Below are 20672 nucleotides of genomic sequence, written 5' to 3'. Positions count from 1 at the left end.
ATCCCCATTTGCTCATTTGAGCTGAAATAAAGGCATAGCCTTTGAAGATGGCTGAATTTGAGCAGAACCAACAGTTAAAAAAAAAATTAAAAAAAAAAAAAAAATAGAAGGAACTTCAGGAAATGCTGAATCTCTTCACCAACTCACCTGGAATTTAACAGGTAGTTTGGGCCAAAATGTTTGGTTAATATCTTTGAAAGCATAAAGAAGTTGGTGATATTTTCACCCAGGCTTGTTTTGCAAATTATGTTCTCTATGTGTTCTCAAAAGCAATACTTTGTGGCTTTTTTTTTTTTAATACAAAGATCAAATAACTAAAAACAATAACACTTGAGTCCAAGAGAATTATTACACTGAAACGAAGTGAATGCTCTTGAAGTGGAGGAGAAAAAAAAAAAAAAAAAAAAAGATTATTTATTTTTCTTATCTTTATGAACAGTGTTTGAAAAAAAATATATAGATTTTTTCTTCTCCCCTTTTTTGAGTTATGACATCAATATGGAAAATCATTCCACTCCCACCTTTCATACCTCTAATGACTCCGGTCAGATTTATGCTCTCTTCTGACAGGTGTGCATTTAGGGCACTGTGATTTAAGAGCGCAGGGATTCCCATCATTTTCCACAGGGAAAGCACTGGCTCTCGGGCTGAGGAAAGGGGCTCAGCAGTGAACACAGATCTGGCCATGAAATGTCACTCACCTGCCTGATAGGGACAGCAGCCTTGCGCTCACACACCTTGCAGTGGACGCATAGGAAGAAAACAGAGCCTGCTATGATGCTTCAGCCTGCAGCAGTAGCTCCTCACTGAGACTATATCTGAGCAGGACTGTGAATTATAGGGATTTTCTGCATGCCATTCAGGGCATCCTGCAGCCCACCTGGCCAGGCCACACATCAGCGGCCTGGGAGTCAGAGGGTGGTCCTAAGCCAGGCCCAGCTCCTGGTTCCACACAGCCTGAGCCTGCTTTTATTTTTTTTTAAGCAAACAGCCAGGCTGTCTCAGGTTTGGGAGTCATCAGGCCCAGCTCTCAAGCCTGACAAGTGGCACAATAATTCCAGCTGCCATTAATTCTTCCATCATACTTCCCCAACCTACGTCCATCAGGGAGAAAAATCAAAGGTGTTGTCTGAGTGCATATGAAAAGCAGAGGTACCGAAATAGAAAGTAACCACAGTCTTTTTGTAAAAACAGCCTTATGATTTTTTGGAAGCTTGAGACTGGCAGTAATTGCAGTGCATTAGACCCACGCACATTTCTCTGCTTTTGATTTTGTAACATTCTGGTTTCTGAAACACAGCGCTCCAGTAGGTGCCAGAGATTGCCACTGGCTGTGAGTCTAAAAAAATAAATGCATTATGTTTCCGTGTCTGTTATTCCATTTACACGTTCATTGTGGGATAGGCAGGTTTTCAGTGTATAGAATCACAGCAGCCTTTGCCTTTCCTACTCAGCATAGGAGCTGAAAAATATTGCTTTGGTCTTTCACTTTTTGTTAATACAACTGTTGCACAGCAGTCATCCTCTAAGCTTTAATTTGCTTATAGCCCAGATTCCTATTTGTTGTTGCTTTTTCCCACCTGCAGTACTGTGTCCAGGCTGGCAGACTCCAGCCCAAGAAAGGCATGGAGCTGAGAAGGCCATAAAGATGCTCAGGGGGCTCTGACAAAGAAAGGCTGAGGAATCTGGGCTTCTTCAGGCTGGAGAAGAGACCACACTGGGAACACCTCATTGTGGCCTTCCAGTACTGACAAGGAGCTTATAAACAGGAGGAAGGCTGACATTTCATATCCTGGGCATCCAACCTTTTGGCTTGCCTGGGCTGCCTTTTCTGAAGAGGAATTTTCTTGAGCTTCTTATATAATATATAATCCAGTAAATGCATGAGTTGCAGAAGTATGTCTATGTATTGTATGCTAGGTTGTTAGTAACTTGGAGGCATGGAATTGCTTTCAGTCTAGAAAGTGCTAGCTGGCTGAGATAATGAATTAGAATTACTACACAGATAATAGCAACTTTACTACAATGAACCTGACTTTATTTTTGAGGGAGAGGTTTAAAAAAATGCTGGAATGGAGAGTGGCATAATGACATTAAGTCTGGAGTACTGTGATTGGAGCAGGGTTTTTGACTATGAACAGTTTAATATCTGAAGAGTGACATTAACAAATAAAGTGAGAAGGAAATCAGAGATGTTTTAAATTCCTTTACTTACCTGTATCTGAAACACCTGTGTTCAATTTAAACCATATCGTCTGTGTGTATCTTTGTGCAGTACAGGAACTTAAGCACTGGCTGAACTGTGATGAATATGTCAAGGCCCTGAGTGCACCATCAGATTTTAATAACCCTTATCAGCCTCATCTGTGAATTCCCTCCACACCCTCTGTCCAGAGCCCAGATACCATGTTTGAGGTTAACCATGGGATTTCACACCTCCCAGACTTCTGTTATAGGTGCATGTCTCTAGCCTTACTTCTCACACAGCCCTTACTTATGCTGGAGGTAGCTGCTCTCTTGGCAGGTCTCCTTGTATGCGTGTCTGTTGTTTGTCTCAAGTCCTGGTTTTGGCACTGTCTCTTGGATGGATAACACCTATGCCGAAGCCTTCTTTCCAGATCTGTTTCCTCTTGCTCCTGACTGTGCTCTGTGGAGTAGCTGACACTTATTATTTCCTGACAAAGTAGAGCAAATGTGGATTTTCTAGATGTCTTCAGGGTCTCCTTTAAAGTGATTGTGCAGTCTTTCAATATTTTGAAGTCAAATACACTTTTTAGTGTTCCTCACAGTAATGCATGTTTTGTGTTGTTGCTACTGCTCTTGCAAAGCAGCTCTAGGATGCTTTGTTTTTCCTCTCTAGAGGAAGATGTCTTTATATGCTGCAACTCATGGAATATTTGTTGTAATCTAAAGCCATAGCAACACTAAAATTAAATAATTTTAAAGAATATCTTTCTGCATTCTGTTTTGCTCTCCTTGTGCTGACATTAAATGCCATAGAACAATCAGTCTAGCAGGTTGTAATTGCTTCTCCTTAGGCATGACTTCATTTTTACAACCTGTGAATTTGCAGGTGCTTACAAAGTCCATTAGCTTTCAGACCAGTTGTTGGGATGCAAGCAGCTCTGGTTTTGTGTTAAAACTCTCTAATTGTTTAATTTCACTTCTTTCCTGGGGAGGCATTGTGAAGAAGTAGCAGAAGGCATAGCAGACTGTCTGCTTTGTCTCGTTACTATATCATGAAATACGTTCAGGTTAGCACACTTGTGCTTGTTCTGAGAAAATTGTCACCTAAATTCACCTCTTAAATTACAGCTTTTCAAGAAGGCATTGTGCTGTTGGAAATGTTCCCAGATATAGCAGTATCAGAGGGAGTGCTTGTAAATCTGGATCTTCTCAGATCCGTGATGGATGGAATTCATTCTTATTCGGACATTCCTTAAATATATAAATTCACTAAAATAAGCTACAAGTTGAATGCTGCTCAAAGGTTGTTGAATAGCCTTTGACAAAATGTGTATTTTATTATTTGTACAGAAAATGTCATCTGATCAGAAGAGAAGAACTGAGCCTTGTGCCTCAGAAACAGGAACTTCCAATGTAATTATTCTGTTTGCATGTATAAATGAAAGGGAAATTTAGCCCTCGCAGCTAATCACACTGAGAATGTCAAATAACATGAGAGTATGGACTGTTTTTTGCAAATGCACATTGCTTTTATGAGGACTGAATGCTTTAATAAAGAACATAGCCTGAAAGCTGACAGAGACAAGATATGGAACATGCCCTCCCCAGGCTGTTCTGTAACAATTTGGCTGCGCTCATTCTAATGGAGTTTCATTAAATGTGAGACAACTCAACACTAAAGCTGAACAGTTAACATCTAGAAGTTACTCCTCTGCTTTGAGAGCATCAACTTCCACCAGAAGCCAGTAGAATACTCCCTTAAGTATTGCAGGCAAAACTCTTTGAGGAGCTTGCAGAGCAAACAACTGTGAGGCCTTGCTCCTTTCCATCTGTTCCTAGGAACAGTTTAACAAGGCAGCAGAATTTAAAGTGTCTATACTTATTTTATTTCAAATATTTAGTGTCCTGATCCCTAGACTGTGTAAGTTCTGTGGTGACTTACGTGTCACAGCGTGTAGTCACATTCACATTCAGAGAAGGAAAAGCAAATGCTGTCTGTCTACCTGGATTCAATTTTTCAGTCTTTTTTTACCTGGCAGAAGTATGGGGGTTGTCTGCTTTTCTGTAATCACAATGGGGAAGCCTCCTGAGGTCTGCTTTCCCCAAATCATAACTTCTTTCTGGTCTTTCTACTGGACCAGAACCCTTCATGCCACAGCAGTTGCCAATCAGTTTTCCACATTCATATTGTGGTGAGTCTCTAGCTCTGAATGATGTTTGTTTTCAGTTCAGAGTGATGCTCACTGCTGTGAGGATTATTACTTTGAGAGCTAAGCACTGAAAATAGTAATAGAAATTTCAGGGGGAGGGGATCGTCATGCTGCTTTTACAACACTATAAAGGAGGGATAAAGGAGATGCAAAATGTTCTGCCTGGAAGCATCCTGCGTAAGTGTTAAATGACAGCATGTATGCGAGGTGACAGACTGCAGCATCTGTGCTGTAAACAGACTGAAATTAAATGTTCTCTTTTGTTATTACAGTTACCCAGACTGCAAAGAATAAAATAACTATTCCTGAGGTTCTGTAAATAGACTTCACCAAAACACAAATTGCTCAGTTACACCGGGCACTGAACATTAATGGAGCACAGGTGAATGGGAATTGCTAAGTCATGGCCTGAACCAATGATTGAGCACCTGGTGAAGGGACACAGCCAGCTCTGGGAGAACAGGTGAAAGCAATTCACCTGTGCACTGGGAAGGGGTGGAACCAGGTTGCACCCCTCCTTAAACCTCATTTAAGGGCTGGCTGGCATGTAGGAAGGTTTTCTCCCTGGACGTCTATCGTTTTGGAGAATTTGGTGGGCCCTGCTCTTTGGGATAGGTAAGCAAATCTTTCTTTTTGTAATTAGATTATGACCATCACCCTTTTTTGGGGAGATTTAAAATGGCTTGTCTGCTATTCCCTTTTCCTGCAACAGACAGGTGGCAATTTGCCTCAAAAAGAGACTGGCTTTGAGTATCAAGTTTCTATCTCGTATTGCACCTTGCATGCAAACAAGTGAAGGCTGAGACTTCTTATAAAATGAGAAGTTAGTTGTCTAGCTAGGTTTAGACAACACAAACTCGGGAATGTTTCCTGTGTATGTTTGGTGGCCCTGCTAGGCAGGGGGGTTGGAACTACATGATCCTTGAGGTCCCTTCCAACCCGGGTGATTCTGTGATTCTGTAACATGTAGTTTGTGGCCTGCTGACTTGCAGCAGCAGCTGAGAACGTGGCTTCAAACTTGTGTTCTCAGCCCTGTGTTGCACCTGTTGCAATCCTAGAGTTACAGCATTAGGTTTGCTCACAGGGTCTCACACTGCAGTGAGAGTTCCCTGAGTTGAACAGAGAAGCTGTAACTCAAGGTCTTGAAGTGGAAGATGAAATGAGCTAATGTCACTGAAAGCATCTCAGATTCCTCAGAGGAGGCTGTAGCAAAGGTATTTTAACCTAACTGAAATGATAATTTCCATATATTCATTTTAAGTGAGGCTGTTGAATGGAACAAAATGTACAGCAGCACTATCAGATGTTAGAAGCCAGGCTGTCTCTACAGCCTTGTAGGAAAAGGGTGCACACAGCTCACTTGTGTGCTCTGGAAAATCCTGACTTTTAATATGAGGAGTTGTGTGTGTGGTGTGTTATAAATCTCTGCAGGAAGAGCACAGTGTGTTCTTTTGGGACCTGTATTTCTAGCACAGGGAGTTGGAGGCCTGCTACTTTGAATTATATTTATTTGGTTTCTTTCATTATGTCGGTGGGGATTTTGGCACAGCGAAGTCTGTGTGCAACTGAATTTTCTTAAATATAAACATGAGAAGGTGGAAACAATTGTTTTTCAGGCTGTGGTTTCTTATTCTCATCCAAATACAGTGCTTGCCCATGCTGTCCTCAGAGAAGGCTGGGATGCTCTATGCTGCTGGCTGCAGTGCTGCAGGGTTCGGCTACAGGCTTGGTTCCCTGCCTGTGAGAGATGCTGAGGGGAGGTCTGCTATCATTTCTCCCTACTGAAAGGCTATTGCTGCTACAGAGTTAAGGGTATGTGTATGGTGCCACACTTATTCCAAGTGTGAGGCTTTGCACATGCAAAAAAGGCGAAGAAGAGCCTAAACTGATCCTACAATCTCAATTTTATAGGTTTAGTTATTTGCTGCATGGCATAAAGTCTAATATTGGTAGCAACACCACTCTGCTCTTTTTGAGTATACTGATGACAAGCACCCCCAGCAAAAATTAAAAGCTGGAGGACCAGGAGGCAGTAGTGCAATTACTGGTCACTGAATTAACACCAAGTCCTGCAAAGATGCTTGTTCATGTGAGATGGCCTTCTGAAATGCGCCTACTCGGACTAGAGAAATGTCTTAACTAGGAAGTTCAGAGCAATCATTTAAGGTTTATTCCTGCAAAAGTGTAATGTTGTGGTTTTGTGATTTTTTTTTTTTTGTGGTCGTTGTTGTCGATATTCCATGTCATAACATCATGTAAGGCACTGGTAGTTAAAGAGTTAATGTTCTGGTTCTGCAGATGGCCATTTCTGGTGGTCCTGCTGTCCCTCTGTCACAGACACAGATCTGGAGACAACTCCATGACTGCCATGTTTAATTGCTGTTTGCCCCACTTTGTTAGCTTGACACCATGTCTTATGTTTTTTTCCTCCTCTGCTTTGTTTCTTTGGTGTGCATTGATATCCTCCCCCCAGATGCGCACAAGTGACTGTGTGCAGCTGTGAGCTTACCTTCTGGCTGTGATTCACTGAGCTGCCACACAACTTGTGCTATTTATCTGAGGCAGGGTTTGTCAGCATTCATCAGAAATTCACCTCGTTGTCTCAAAGAATGCAGCACCTCACCCAAGATGGCCTGGTGCAAACCTGAAGGATAAGTGCAGTAGATGATAGGATATTTTGCAGGTTGCTAATGTTTTCCAGCTGTCAGGGTTTTGTGTACAGCTATGTTTTAGTACAGGCAGTATTTGGAGGAAAAAAACATCCCACCCTGTGTTGACCCTTAATCAATACAAGTTCCCTCCTAAGCCCCATTGGTTCTGGAACTTTTGTAGTGAACTGTAGTAAGTAACCAAGTTTCAGGTAGCTTAGATCTGCATCTTTCATGTTTATCCTAAGCATAAATAAACTCATTTCTTCTAATCCTATTTTCCAGTTATCTGTTCTTGGAAGCTTTGTGGTGACAATGTTTTTTTGGATTTTTTTGCCAATGCTGCAATCAACATGTTCAATGTATCTTCTAGTGGGGAAAAATAACTCAAAGTGTGGGTGGGTGGTTTTCTTGTGTGTGGTTTTTTTTTTTTTTTTGTAATAGGATGCTGGCCATCACATCTAGATCTGGTCATCCAGAACCTTGTCTGGCTTTGAGTTTGAGGCTTTTGGCCAATTACTAGCAGGAAGGAATGGAAAGTCAGTAAAACAAAGCACATTTTATGTCAGTATATGTCAAGTTCAAGAGAGCAAGTCTAGAGTCATTTTCAGTGGCAAGTGGCTGCAGGCAGTGGTGGATTGAGGCCTTTATAAGAATCAGTTGAAGGACTGCAGCTTCTGCTTCATACAGTCTTCCTGTTTGTGATGTTACTATATGGAAAGGCTTTCAAGGACTACAAGCAAAAAGATCAATTAAGAGGAAAAAAGTCAATATTTTTGTTTCCTGGGTGAATACCAAGAAAAACATCGTATATAAAATGAAGACTCTTTCCCACTTTCTCTGAAGATATCCTGAGATGCACTTTGCTGTGCTTGTTTCCATGCAGTAAAAATCCTTTGACCCAAGGAAGGGGATGTCCCTTCCTGATGTCAGTGGCTTTGTGCAGAGCAAGGCTGGTTAATCTGTCTTTCATTCTACCTGCTGCCTTCATCGTGTCCTTGCCCCCTACATTTCAGTGAATGTAGCTCTGGACTGCTGCCTGTAGTGCTCCCCACCTCTGCGTGCTGGTACTGGATGGGTGCTGGGCTCTCTTGGCTGTATGCTCACAGCCCTGAACAGGTGTAATTGGTGAAAAGGGGGCTTGCTTGTGTTATGCATTATAAAGGCCATAAGTTTTGTTGGTCTCCTGACCATATAACTGAAGCAGGTGAGGAGAAGAAGAATCATGAACTTAGCTAAACTTAAGGAGTGTGAACAGTGTGTTCCAAACTTTCTGCCTTGTCATTACAGCTACCAGCTCACACGTCACTATCTAGTCTCTTCCTTGCTGTGATGTTCACAATTTCAGAGGCAAAAAGATTAGGATCAGGACTTTGTCATCTTAGTAAAACTGAACTTATTTCCCATTTCTGGTGGATGTGCAGCCACCCTTCACGTGACCTGAACTTTCCTGTTAGTTTGTGCTCTTTGAAAATATGAATCTTCTTGCTGTAATTTGGTCTGGCTTATAAGGCACAGTTCTCTTTTGCTTATCTTGACTCTCCAAACTATCTTCAGATGTTCAGTATCTGTTTGTTGTCTGGCTAGAATCAGGTACAGTTCAGAAGCCAATAACATCTGTGTGAACACTTAACTCGAGTGTTTTGTTGCCATGTGAAGTTAAAACTATGTAAATGAACTTAGTGGCCTTGTAGAGTGTTTCTCTTGAAGTGAGAAGTACGTGTTTTGTTTTGTGCAGCTGCTATAGACTCCCCTGCCGTAAGGTTAGCTCTTCATAGAAGCATTAATCAAGCTTTGTACCTGTGCTATGACAGATTACCTGTATTTCAGTGAAGCTGAGGGCAGCTGGTGAGTTTGTGTAGCAGGTAGATGAAGCTTTTGAAAAATGAGTGTCAGAATGCCACGTGGTGAAGAAGAGAGCTGCTTTCCATTGTTGCCCTGTGGTCTTGGCAAGCACGAGGTTGATACGAATTCAGACTTCGCTGTGGAAAGGCTTCTGTCCCATATGCCTGGCTTTTCACAGTGAATTATTAATTTCAATTCACTGTTCTTACACAATATAGGCCCAGGTATACATGAGTACTTCTGCAACATTGCAGCCATCTGGATATCCCCTTGCCTAACAACACTCATATGTGCTGCTTTGGCTTTTTGGGAAGATTCTAGTGCAGGAACAAAGTATCCTATCATGTGGTGAACCTTGTTTTCTTACTGGCACAAATGAGGTAATTCCCATCTGGTATGATGCTTGCACTGATGTGCAGTTGTGCTTACATCTGCTTTGACCGCTCACCTCTGAGATGCTGGAGTGCTGAAGGGAACGAGGGAGTTTGCTGCTCTACAGGAAGGATTTCCTGAACTCCACCCAGGGCAAATAATCAAGGGTTGTTGAGGGGAATGGTTTGAACTATAAACATTGGATTAGTGAGTGTTGAAAGGATTTCCATTTTCCATTCGCTTAGCCTGGCAGGATTTTCAGATAGACAGTAGTCACAAAAGATAACAAAGTTCCTGGATATGGCAAGAGCCTCACTTCTGGTAAATACCTCTCTCTGGTTTTCCATTTAGCTGATGTTTTCTTTTCTGACTGAGATGGAGGAAACTGTCCTTTACTGAAGGTGCTATATATCTTATGCAACTACTTTCAGCAACAGGTAGAGCCCTCCAAGCTCTTCAGGCTTCCTGGGGATAAAGATTCTCAAGTTTAGGTTAGATTCATGCAATAAAGAATTGAAATTCAAACTGGAGTTTGGGGTTCTATCAGTGGTAGACTTCAAGCTTGATGAATGCAATGCTGAGGTTTTAAGAGTGGTTTGCTAGGTAGATTTCTGAGTGACAGTTCTTTGCTCAGCTGTAATGTTTCAGTCATGTTATAAGCAAAGGGTGGAGGGAGGAGCAAAATGAGAGGCTGTTCTTTGTGGATGTGGAGTCAGAATGCAGAGTAACAGATCTTAATGAAAAGATGCAACCCTGAAAGCATCTTAGAATCAGTGGACTTCGGATTGCAAGTTTTCATGACTGCTTTTGCAGTCAAATTAGGATCTCAAGGTATGCTGGTAATGTGTCTGCTTGAAACTTGAGGTTCTTTTTATTGATATATTTGTGGAAAAATTTAGATGGAGAGAAGTGTCATTAAATTAGCTTCTTGCTGCATGGTGGAGACTTGTAGCCACTGGAACAGGTTGTGCCGATGTCAGTTCACTGGTGTGTTCAGGTGCCTTTTCTTTTGATTCTTTTGCATGCTTACCTATAGAACTAGGGTTGAAAAACTTTTAAAAACAGATTTCTTCTGAGTGAAATGAGAGGGCGGCTTTACTCTTGCAGTCATGTTTTCTGTCTTGTTGCATCAGCTGGTATAGAGAGCACACTTCAAGTGAGCCCCACAAAGAAATGCACTTTTGGAGCTTCAACACATCTCATCCCAGTCTGACAGAAATGCCCAGAGGGAATGTATTTGCACGTCAGTAACAAGGGAATTGGCTTAAGATTTTAAGGGAAGGCTCGTGTCAGGTGTTTTATACAAATTAGTTTGCTCAGCCATAATAACAACATATTTATAATTCTACAGCTAGTAGAATAATAGTCAGTGTTTTATATGCTCTTCCTGAACAAGAGAAAGAACAGCTCTGTCTTAGGGTACCAGACTCCATATTTCCTCACCTTTTTTTTTTTTTTCCACACCCATGTTTCCTTAGGAGGTAATGTAAACATGACTTGATCAATGCTTAAATTACTGCCCTACTAATAGCACTGGAGATCTGGCACTAAATCAAGTGTGTGTGGGGAAAGTGTTTTTATGCTTACCATGAGTGAAATGATACTTTTAATATATGTATAAAACAACAGGGACAGAAGGACTGGAATTTCCATTAAATACATCGATGGGTATCTTTAAGAAGCTGTCTGGCAGATCCATTAGCTGTTGTTATTACAGCTTTTAGGATTTGTTAGGACTGTTAAAATATCCCAATGCTCTGACCCCCAATGCATGCAGCATAAGGAAGTGGAGTTCCTTTGCTGTTGCGAATAATTCATTCTCATCTTACTGGGGGGGTGGAAGTGGGATTAGCTGTAATGAAAGCATGTCCAGAGATCTGTTCCTCACCCTGCTGAATTTAATTAAGGATGTTGGTGGTGGTGTGGCTATAGAATTGGTGAGAATTAATAATATTCTTAGGATGTGACTGAAGTTCCTTCAGCTTCTTAAGGTCATAGCTGCTGGTGACAAAGTCAAATGAGAGTAGGACACCTGTAACTATAATTGCCTATATGAGCTGATTAAAACATTCCCATGGGGCTCAAACTTCTGAAGAATCCTCTCTTCTTCATGGCTGAGATGGTTTTTTTAGGAATAAGACTACCTGTCTCTACAGAGTACTTCAGCAGCAGCACCTGAATCTGAGCACAAGTAGCATCATTCAGGTTATGGCAGACCTGGGACTGAGTTTGACTGCATTCCTCATATTGAATGTGGAGGTATTCATTAGAAAGTGATGTAATGTGAATATCTGATGGCCTAAAGGAATCAGCTTGGGATCTGATCTTCAGATACTCCAAGTACTTGCATCAAAGGAATACATTTCTGTGAAACCTGGTCTTAGGAATTGCTTAACGATGCAAAATGTTGCACTGAAAGTGAGCATGGGCCTGAGATGGAGCACTGAATTTGAGCTGTATGCTGTTCTAAGTGTTAATGAGGTGCTTGATTCTGATTGAGTGAGGTATCCTTCTGTGGCCTCTCTACTTCAATCTTGATCAAGATTTTGTCTCTCATTACTTCATATTTATGGAATCTCTTGTGCCTAAGTTCTGTTATTACCAGTTCTCAACCACAAGCCATTCCTTGGGAGCTTGATTCTAACTCTAAAGTATTCTATTCTAGGAGTATTCTGTGTGTGGTATGTACTCAACAGGTCCAGCTGGTTTGGAAGAGTAGCAAAGAGGAGGAATAAGGATGCTGTCCAATGGTTAGGTAGCAATCCACAGCCTGTCTACTTGCACTGCTCTTTCTGCTCATGTTCCTCAACTTTCCGATTGGTAAATCTCAGGTCCCCAAATCCCACTGTATTTCTTTATTGTCAGCATGGGAAGCTATAAGCACCAGAGACACAGGTGTGGATTTTGGTGAGATCTGTGAATGGATGCTTAAGAAAGGGTGTGATTTTTAATTGCAAGTCAAGGAAATGCTTGGCATCGAATGTTTGAAGTGCATCTTTGGGCTGAAAACAAGGGAAAGTAGAGTGAATTTATGCAAGCTGAAGCTAAAAAGATAATTATTTTTTACCCTCTCTGACTTGAAAACATTGTATAGTTCTAGGGTAAATTGCTTTTGTTGAAATCTGGCAAAAATAAGTAAAGTTTACTGGAAAATCTCATTGCCAAGGAAAGTAATGTTATGATCAGCTCTCCTGAATTAGCGATGAGCAGCCTGTCAAGGCTGCTGATGTACAGACTGGAGACAGGCTTGGCACTATGGAATTAGTTTATCACTTGTCAGTGTGCATCACTGATGGTGTAACTCATAATGCCCCTGCTAGTTCACACCTTCATGTATCCTTAATAAAAATTCTGTCTGTGTCTTCAAGTAAAATGAACTGCACTGGAAGACTGTGTAGTCAAAATTGAGATCTCAGAGGTCTTGTCTATCACATGCGTAGACTAAATAGCACAGCTATTACAGGGATAAATAGCAAAAATCCTTTCAGACAGCACTGACTGAAATTTGGGTTTGAGTTTGGGTTTGAGGCATAACTGGTTTTTGATCAGTAGTGCACGGTCAAGGAGAAGAGAAGACAGGTAGCTGTCTTCTGACAAGTGGAACATCTCCAGGCTGGGAAGGGTGCACCTTCTGTTCCCTCTGAGGGCTGTGGAAGGCTGCAGCAGCTGCCTCTATCTCACAGTCAAACACTTTGACGCACTTGAAGCAATGTATTTATGCTACTGGCAGGTTTGTTTAGTTGATGATTCTTGTCCTGATTCCTTTTATTTTTCCAAAGAACTGAAAATAAGTGACGTGTGCGCCTTTAGTATAAATAAGAAATGCATGACTTCTCATGTCAGTTGGAATTAGTGATGCTTTGTGGTGCTCTGAATGATTTAATGAAATACTCGTGTGGACCCACAGCAAGTAAACATCAATTATAAGGAGGAACAAGAAGCTGCATAATTTTGCTCATTTTGGCTTTAGATAGAAAACCTTGAGAATGGAAGACTCATCTTTTAAGTCTGCAGCTCTTGGTATTAAGGGTAGTGTAGCTTAGGAGGGCTGGATCATGGGAACATACATCTTCACTGGATTCTAAGAAACTGTAGGAGGGAGGTGAAAAACAGAGCTACAGAAAGAAAATTGCTTACAAAGATGAATCCCTTCTAAACAGCCTGTTTCACTGAACAGAAGTCACAATAATCCAGTACTCCTGGGGAGGGGAGATTGAGTGGCTATACTGTGTGTAGGAAGGAGAAGCTATTACAGCTGGATTACAGTGCAACAACTCTGGCATCCCTGATCTGTTTGCCCCTGGCTTGGGGAACGTAGGAAGCTGACAGCAGGCTTTATTTTAACCTGCTCAACCCTCTCCATTGATATTTCTTTTAAACAGGATGCTGCGTGGAAACACGACTGTCTGCATAGGATGCCTCACTGTAATGCATAGTTTACAACTTGTGTTCTCTCTAGCCAGATGAACCCCGGATCTGAAGCAGTGTGGCAACATATACATTTCTTTGGCAAGTTGCTTGGATGAAAACAAACAAGTTTTTAAGGAGCCAGTTACTTGGGTAAACTTTGAAGGCTTTCAGCCTATAGAAATACTTTTGCAGTTTAAGGCAGTGGGCATCTACTCTGGAGAATGCCATATTTTTGCAGGCTGCTGCAGGTGGTGCTGCTAGGTTCTACTCTGATTTCTTTCATAGCTGTGCTATTTCCTGAGGCCTGGATATAGTGGAAGATGCCCCTTGGTTCCAGTTATGAGAACAGTGCTTCATCTCTGGTAAAATGTCAGGGTAGGTAAATCTTCGTAGCAGAAGACAGAAGGAGTTGAAAACAACTGAAGGAACAGCCTGGGGGTAAAGTGAAAGCAGAGGGGTTTGAAGTCATCTCCAAGATTTTCTTTGTTGTTTTTTTTTTTGTTTGTTTGTTTGTTTTTATAGGTATTGTGCAAACCAGAAATGGATTTGTATTCTTGCACATTGGCTCTTAAAACAGAAGTAGATGAAGCATTAACTAAAGTTTGGAGATGAATATAAATTCTTTAGTTATAAAACTGTTAAATGAATCATGTATCATCTTCGGGAGGTATCACAGATCTTTTCTCTGGGATCTTCTAAACATTTAATTCTTTCAGCTCTGGGATGACTTCTTGTTATAACAAACTTGATGTTTTTATTCTTTTGGGAGTTCCCTCAAGTTGTAAATTAACCGTGCTTAATTTGAGGGTCAAATGGTATTGTGGATTAAAGCAGTTTTAATCTGTCAAGAATGTTTTTGCTTTGCCAGGCCATTTTATTACTGGAAGTTCTCATCTTTTATTTGGAAGTTTTAAAACTGTATCCTTAAATAAACGAGTTAGTTTCAGTGTCTACACAGGCAGTCAACAGTGCAGTCTTTGCGCAGATGCTTAATCTCTGATACCTACTGTGCTTTTGTATTTTTCCTACAGAAATAAGGCTTGGAAAAAAGTTCCTTCTACAATGCTGACAAAATAAACAGATAGTAAAAATTTTTTGGCCAGTTTTTCTTTTTAACTAGCTGGATGATATTGTTGCAGGCTGCTGCTGTAGTACCAAGGCAGGATGGGCTGAAAGCATGGGCTGAAGAATGGTTTCAGCAATGCTCAGCCAGTTCTTGTGTGATTTGTGTTGATCTCTTCACAAAGGCTTCCAGTCCTGTTCATGCACTAAAACTCTATTATTCAGATATAACATTCTGGGGAGACAGTGGGATGGATAACTTGGCTCTGGCAGCAGGCTGATGGGTTCCCAGCCTCAGTGCAATCAGTGGGCCTGGGGAGCAGGGCACCTCAGCTGTGCTTTGTTGGGACTGGTGGAAGGTGTTCTTGAGATATTTTTGGGTAGTGGTGGTAATGTGAACTTCAAATCTTTTCATTGAAAATGAGGTCTGAGCTTTGGTGAGTCAAGTCTGTCTGTAACTCCCTCCTTCTGTTGGTGACTCTTGCTTAAATGCACCGGGTGTGTTAGGTGTCAGTACCATCCCTTTTCCTGTGCTGTTACGGGCATGTGATCTGGTATGCCTCTGCTGAAATAAGCTATGTTTGATGAGAAGGCAGTGCTTGACAATGCTAAAGGAGACAAAATAAGGTGATGCTATTGATCAAAGGTCTTGCACAGTTTCAAGGGTAAATGCAAGGAAAAATGCTTTTTTTTTATCCTAAAGTGAAAAATCCCTGACTTATGGGAAGAGAGCAGAACTCTTCTCACTGCTGTCTTAACTGAGCACTGAAGGCACCAAGCACTTTTCTTTCTTCGTAGATCTCCAAGGAGCCTTGTCTGACCACACTGCCCTAGCTTTTGAATGGTATCTTATTTCCCCTCTTTCAGAACATTTTTTTAAAACAACTCTACCTTGTTTGGTATGGCAGAGAAGCTAGTTGCCTAAATCACAGCTAAATCAGAAACAAAGCTGATGATTTGGACAGATACAAGCTGTGTGGGCTTCTTGCCAGCTTTATATTTGCTTTTGTCCTTGTTTAAAAACAAAACAAACAAACAAAAAAACCAAACAACTGCAGTCCTGGGAGATACAGGCTTGTGAGTGAGTCTCACAAAGGCATGTGCTTCCATATAGCTTTTTAGAGAACTTAATTTTCCAGTCTACCAGCTTCATGCGTTATTTCAGGCCATGGCACATTGCTTGCTTTTTGATCAGATGCACAGCATGATAATGGGGGTGGGAGGGGGAGAAGATTTAATAGCTTGTTGCTGGCCCCTGCAGGTTTTTGTAATTGGATGTGTTTAAAATTGAGTATTGTCCACTGTCAGCTGTCCTTGTCTGGGTCCGTTTTACAGAGGTGGCTGTGGGTGCCTTTGTTGGGAGCAGCCTGTGTGGGTTGTTCAAGTGCTTGGTACGGCAGAGGTGAGGCTGCTGCTAAGAAATGCTTGGTGCCTTATTGACAGGAGTTCTCACATTGTTTGGTACCATGTGAGGAAATGGGAAGGATGAAATATTTTTTCTTATATTAACGAATTTGGGCACGTGGCTGATTTTAGGCATCTGAGCAGTCATCGAGGATTCAATATAATGTGTGACATTGGGGAAAGTGTGGGGCTTGAGTAATTTGATGCTGAACCCTTCATGCGTGTTTCCTGTGGGATGTGGGGTCTGCAGCTTGTTGCCTGCATCAGCTTTTTGCTGTTAAAACTATTAAGATAACTTAATAGTTGCAGTATGTTCAGTGCTGTAGTTTTTAAGCCCTACATCAATAGGGGCTAGGTAAGTGATTAGCACAAATGGAACTGAGTAATCCTGTGTTGCTTTTGTGAGGTCAAGCTTGGTGCAAGTCTAGTAGTAAAAAGGCCAATAGATGTGAGATGGAACAGTCCAGTTCTGCTGGATGGACTAATTAACAGCCTTGGAAGAAAGATCATTAAATACACTGCGGACCCAAAGCTATAGCTCTCAGGGAGATGAAAAGGAAGATGAGATGGATGAGTACGTATTGGGAATTGAAAGTAGCAGGAAGGTTCTTAGCAAAGCAAGGTAAGAGTAGATTTGCAGGAAGATGCTGGGAAGAGGAAAGAAAAGGAGATCCATTTACCAGATGCCCATTTTAGCCTTCTGTTGGAGAGGACTGGGTAATGAAGTTTTATTCTATATATGAAGAGAAGTTTTGGTGTTGTGGTTTTGTTTCTGTTGTTGTGTGTGGCTTTTATTTCCCTGTGTCAGAGCTCTGTGAAAACAGCCTTACCACCAACTCTTTACTTAGGGATTAATTTATCCACACCAGTCCTACAAAAAGTTTCTGTACGGACAGTTCAGAAACTTCGTTACAGAACTGCAATTAATCTGCTTCACTTATGTATTCTGCTTTCCTTTACCTTACAAGGCAAACAGACCTAGGCAGCAATAGGAAGAAACATTTTTATGAACAGACGTGCTCTAAAACTGCCATCTACCTTTGAGATGACGGACAAGTTTAAATATCCAAGATGTCTAATGCTGAAGTTATGCACTTGGTAGACCCAGGAGTTGTTTGACCTTGTCTGCTATTCTGTAATGCTTCACTCTTCCTGCAGTGGTCTTACTTGTCCCATGATAACAGATTGTTCCTACTTTTAATAATCTTTGCTAGGCATCTTGCCTATTCTGCCTGATACGTGAGGACTCTCTGACTCTGCCAGAGGCGTAATTTTCTGTTTTAGGTTTAGCACTGCTCTGCTGAGGCTGCATGGCTTCTGTGTCAGGGCTGGTTGGGCTGGCTTGGAGCACAGCTGGCAGCAAGCTGGCTGGCTGAGGATGAGGACAGAGCCAAAAGCTGCCTGGGATATGAGGGATATTATTTCAAATGCTACTGGAGCTCCCTTCCATTAATTGGATTTAAGTATTTATAGGGGTTAATACACTGAGAACAAGACAAATATTTGTCTTTGTATCATTAGCAGGTCAGTGGCACAGTAGGGAAGACAGATCGATGTTCTTCTCTGTGTTTCTACTCTTTTCCCATCAATGCTAAGCTGCTGTTGACCCTGCTGCCTCCCAGCTAGATGTCTCTGTTCCTCTGGCCCTGACAATAAACAGGGTTTCAAGACGGAATGCAAGCTAATAAGCTTGGTAAGGTCTGCTGTCTTGGGCTCTTCCTCTGTGAACATCACTTGCAAATTGCTGTGTGTTTCTGATGGGCAGCTGAAGGTCCAGTGAAATTATCTCCACTGCCAACTATTCATTTTAAATTAATTCCAAACTCTTAGTCTTATCTTTGAAGGCTGTGATCTGCCTAAAGTAATGCAGTATGAAACTTTTTATGAAGCTGCAACAGCAGCAGTTTTTTTTTTTTTTAATAGCAGTTCTACATTACATCCCCATTTACCTAATTGTCCAACTACAACATCAGGTAAGGCACACCTCTTGTGCTAACAGTCCTGGCTATAATTTACCCAGACTTCTATCCCTTCCCTTCTTCACTTCCTCCTTTTTAAGATTAATATTTGGATGGTAATTCTAGCCTCAAGGCTTGTGTAAGTTCATTAAACAACTTGCATTTTGAACTGGAATTAGTAATTTGTTAACACTGTTTTTGTGTTCTAGGTCATGAACCTTCTAGTTAGAGGCCTGTGTATATCTGGGCTGTGCTAATTAAAGCTGCCTGATTAAAGCTGCCTGCCGTGGAGCACGGAAGCAGAGGAATCGGCTCAGAGCACTGTCAAGTTCCTGAGATCTCAGTTGCAGAACAGCCCTTAGCTTCTGCACTGGGTGCTGACTGGCATCAGATGAGCCATTGGTATGGGGACATGTCTTTGCTTGTATGGTAATCTTCTGTTCCACAGTGTCATCACTGATAAACCTTCCAGAGTCTTTGTTCTCTTAACGGGAAAGTTGGATATTCTCTATTTTCTTATCTGAAGCCTGTGTTATAAAATCTCCCATCTAGGGGTATGGACTGTGCATCTTCCAGGCCTGTGGGTCTTTGCCAGTTCCTTCAGATGCTGCATCGCTGACTCCTGATTGCGTTTTGTTAGGGCTGGCAGCACAGGATTCTGTTTCTATTTTCTCAGCTTAAGGTCCTTATTCATATGAGTTGTCAGCATGGCACTTACAGATGCTCAGGTCCTGAATATTTGAAAGTATCTGGTTTGTGACAAGTACAGAATTTCTGGACAAAATAGGGACCCATTAAGAAGAGAATGATGTCTTTTGGGAGTGTTGCTCAGGTATAAAGGAGCTGGGTACCTAAGCAAGTTAGCTTTTGTGGCTCTTGATGAAATGTTTATTAGAGCTGTACAAATTATCTAACGTTTCTATGGTTTGATTCTAAACTAAAAAATATTTTGCAATTAAAATATTTTTGATAAACTTCTCAGGCTTTTAAGAAATACTTCTGGGTTTACTTACCCCTAAATTTTAAGCCACCTGACTTCAGTGCTCTATCTTGTGTGGCTTCAGCTCTCATGCCTGGAGTAGTACTTCTTGAAAGAAGAAGTTGGCCATGCATTTTGGCATTTATCTACAAGTGCTTCTGGTTGGCATGGGCTGCTTTACTTTTTGTACAAGGCAAAAATAGTCCGGAATTGTTATCACCAGCAAAATCTGCTACTCAAAACAAAGAAGCATGATATGGCCCTATATGGTACAAGTCTTGGCAGTAGCTTACTTTGATCAAATACAAATCAGTCAAGAAGTTTTTCCCCTTTCTCAGCATCTCTCTTGGCAGAGCCTCCATCTGTGGTTAGGTCTGGAGAGCCCGGTGGCTGTCTGAAGCTGAAAAGAATGCCCACTGGTGGGATGTGGTGAATAGCTCCATTCATAAGTCATCTTGCCCTCCCCCTTCCTCCCTCCAGTAATGCAGTTGAGGTCTCCAGGATACTTGTGCAACCTTGGGCATAACACACTGAGCAGCGTGGAGAGGAGTGCGGTACAGCCTGTCCCGAGGAACAGGAGCAGCACGTAGCTCCTGCTTATAGAGCACATCAGAAAAGCAGCTCATACTTCATTTCCTTCTTCAGTGTAACCTTACTACCAGTCACCTTCTCCAAGGCCCAATTTCTTCTTTTCTGCAATCTGGCTCAGTTCTGCTTCCTATAGCAGCCTTTGTGGAGGGGGAAATGGCACTGCCTTGCTTGCACATAGAGCCAGTCTTGTGGGTTGCTGAGCCAAGTGCCTGCTGCGTGTCTCTTGTGCTGTTGGGGCACAAGATTCTGGGCTTGGGAAAGGGCTTCCTTAAGGATTTTGAAAGCTTTTTTGAAATTTTCTGCTGCTATGAAGCTTGATTGCTGGAAGAACTTGGTGAAGCACAGAGCTGCTCTGCTTGTTCTTGTTTATTTTCCCAGCAGAAAAGAAAATGTGGAAGTAGGAGGGAAAGCAAACAGGAGGCGGGAGGGAAGGGATATGCAAGAAAGAAACATAAAAACTAGAAATACTGAAGAGGTAAAAATGGAAGTGAAACTTCCTGAAATTTAAGTTTTATAGAATTTTGTCAATAAATGTCCTGGAGAGACATGGAGAGAGAAAACTCCTGGAGAGAATGATTTTCATGGCTGGTGCAAAAGCATTGCCTGACAGTGATGGAGTTCTTGTCCAGTCAGTTGCTTCTCTCCATTCACACTGTTCTCCTGTGCCCTTGTCCTGATGCACCAAACTATTAGGAAGAAATTTGACTGCATCATCCAGCTACAGCCAGGCTTTTAGATCTTTCCACTTCCAGAAGTGCATCATCTTTGCTTTACCAGTAATTCTGGGTATGTGGGTGAGTGGCTGTTTGGTGCTGAGCTGCCTGCAGGGTAAAACCCCAACATGTGATGTGCCATGAGGGTGATCCCTTAGAGATAGGGTCAAGCTCAAAGCGTGTTTGAAGCATGGACTGGCGTGCCTGGCAGTAGATATTCCTGAAGAATGCTGAGATGTGAGGAAGCAGCTCAATACAACATACCAGCTGAATTACAGTTCTCCTTTAAGGTT

Source organism: Tetrao urogallus (assembly GCF_951394365.1).
Source record: "Tetrao urogallus genome assembly, chromosome: 19".
NCBI lineage: Eukaryota > Metazoa > Chordata > Aves > Galliformes > Phasianidae > Tetrao > Tetrao urogallus.
Note: the sequence above shows the minus strand (reverse complement) of the source record.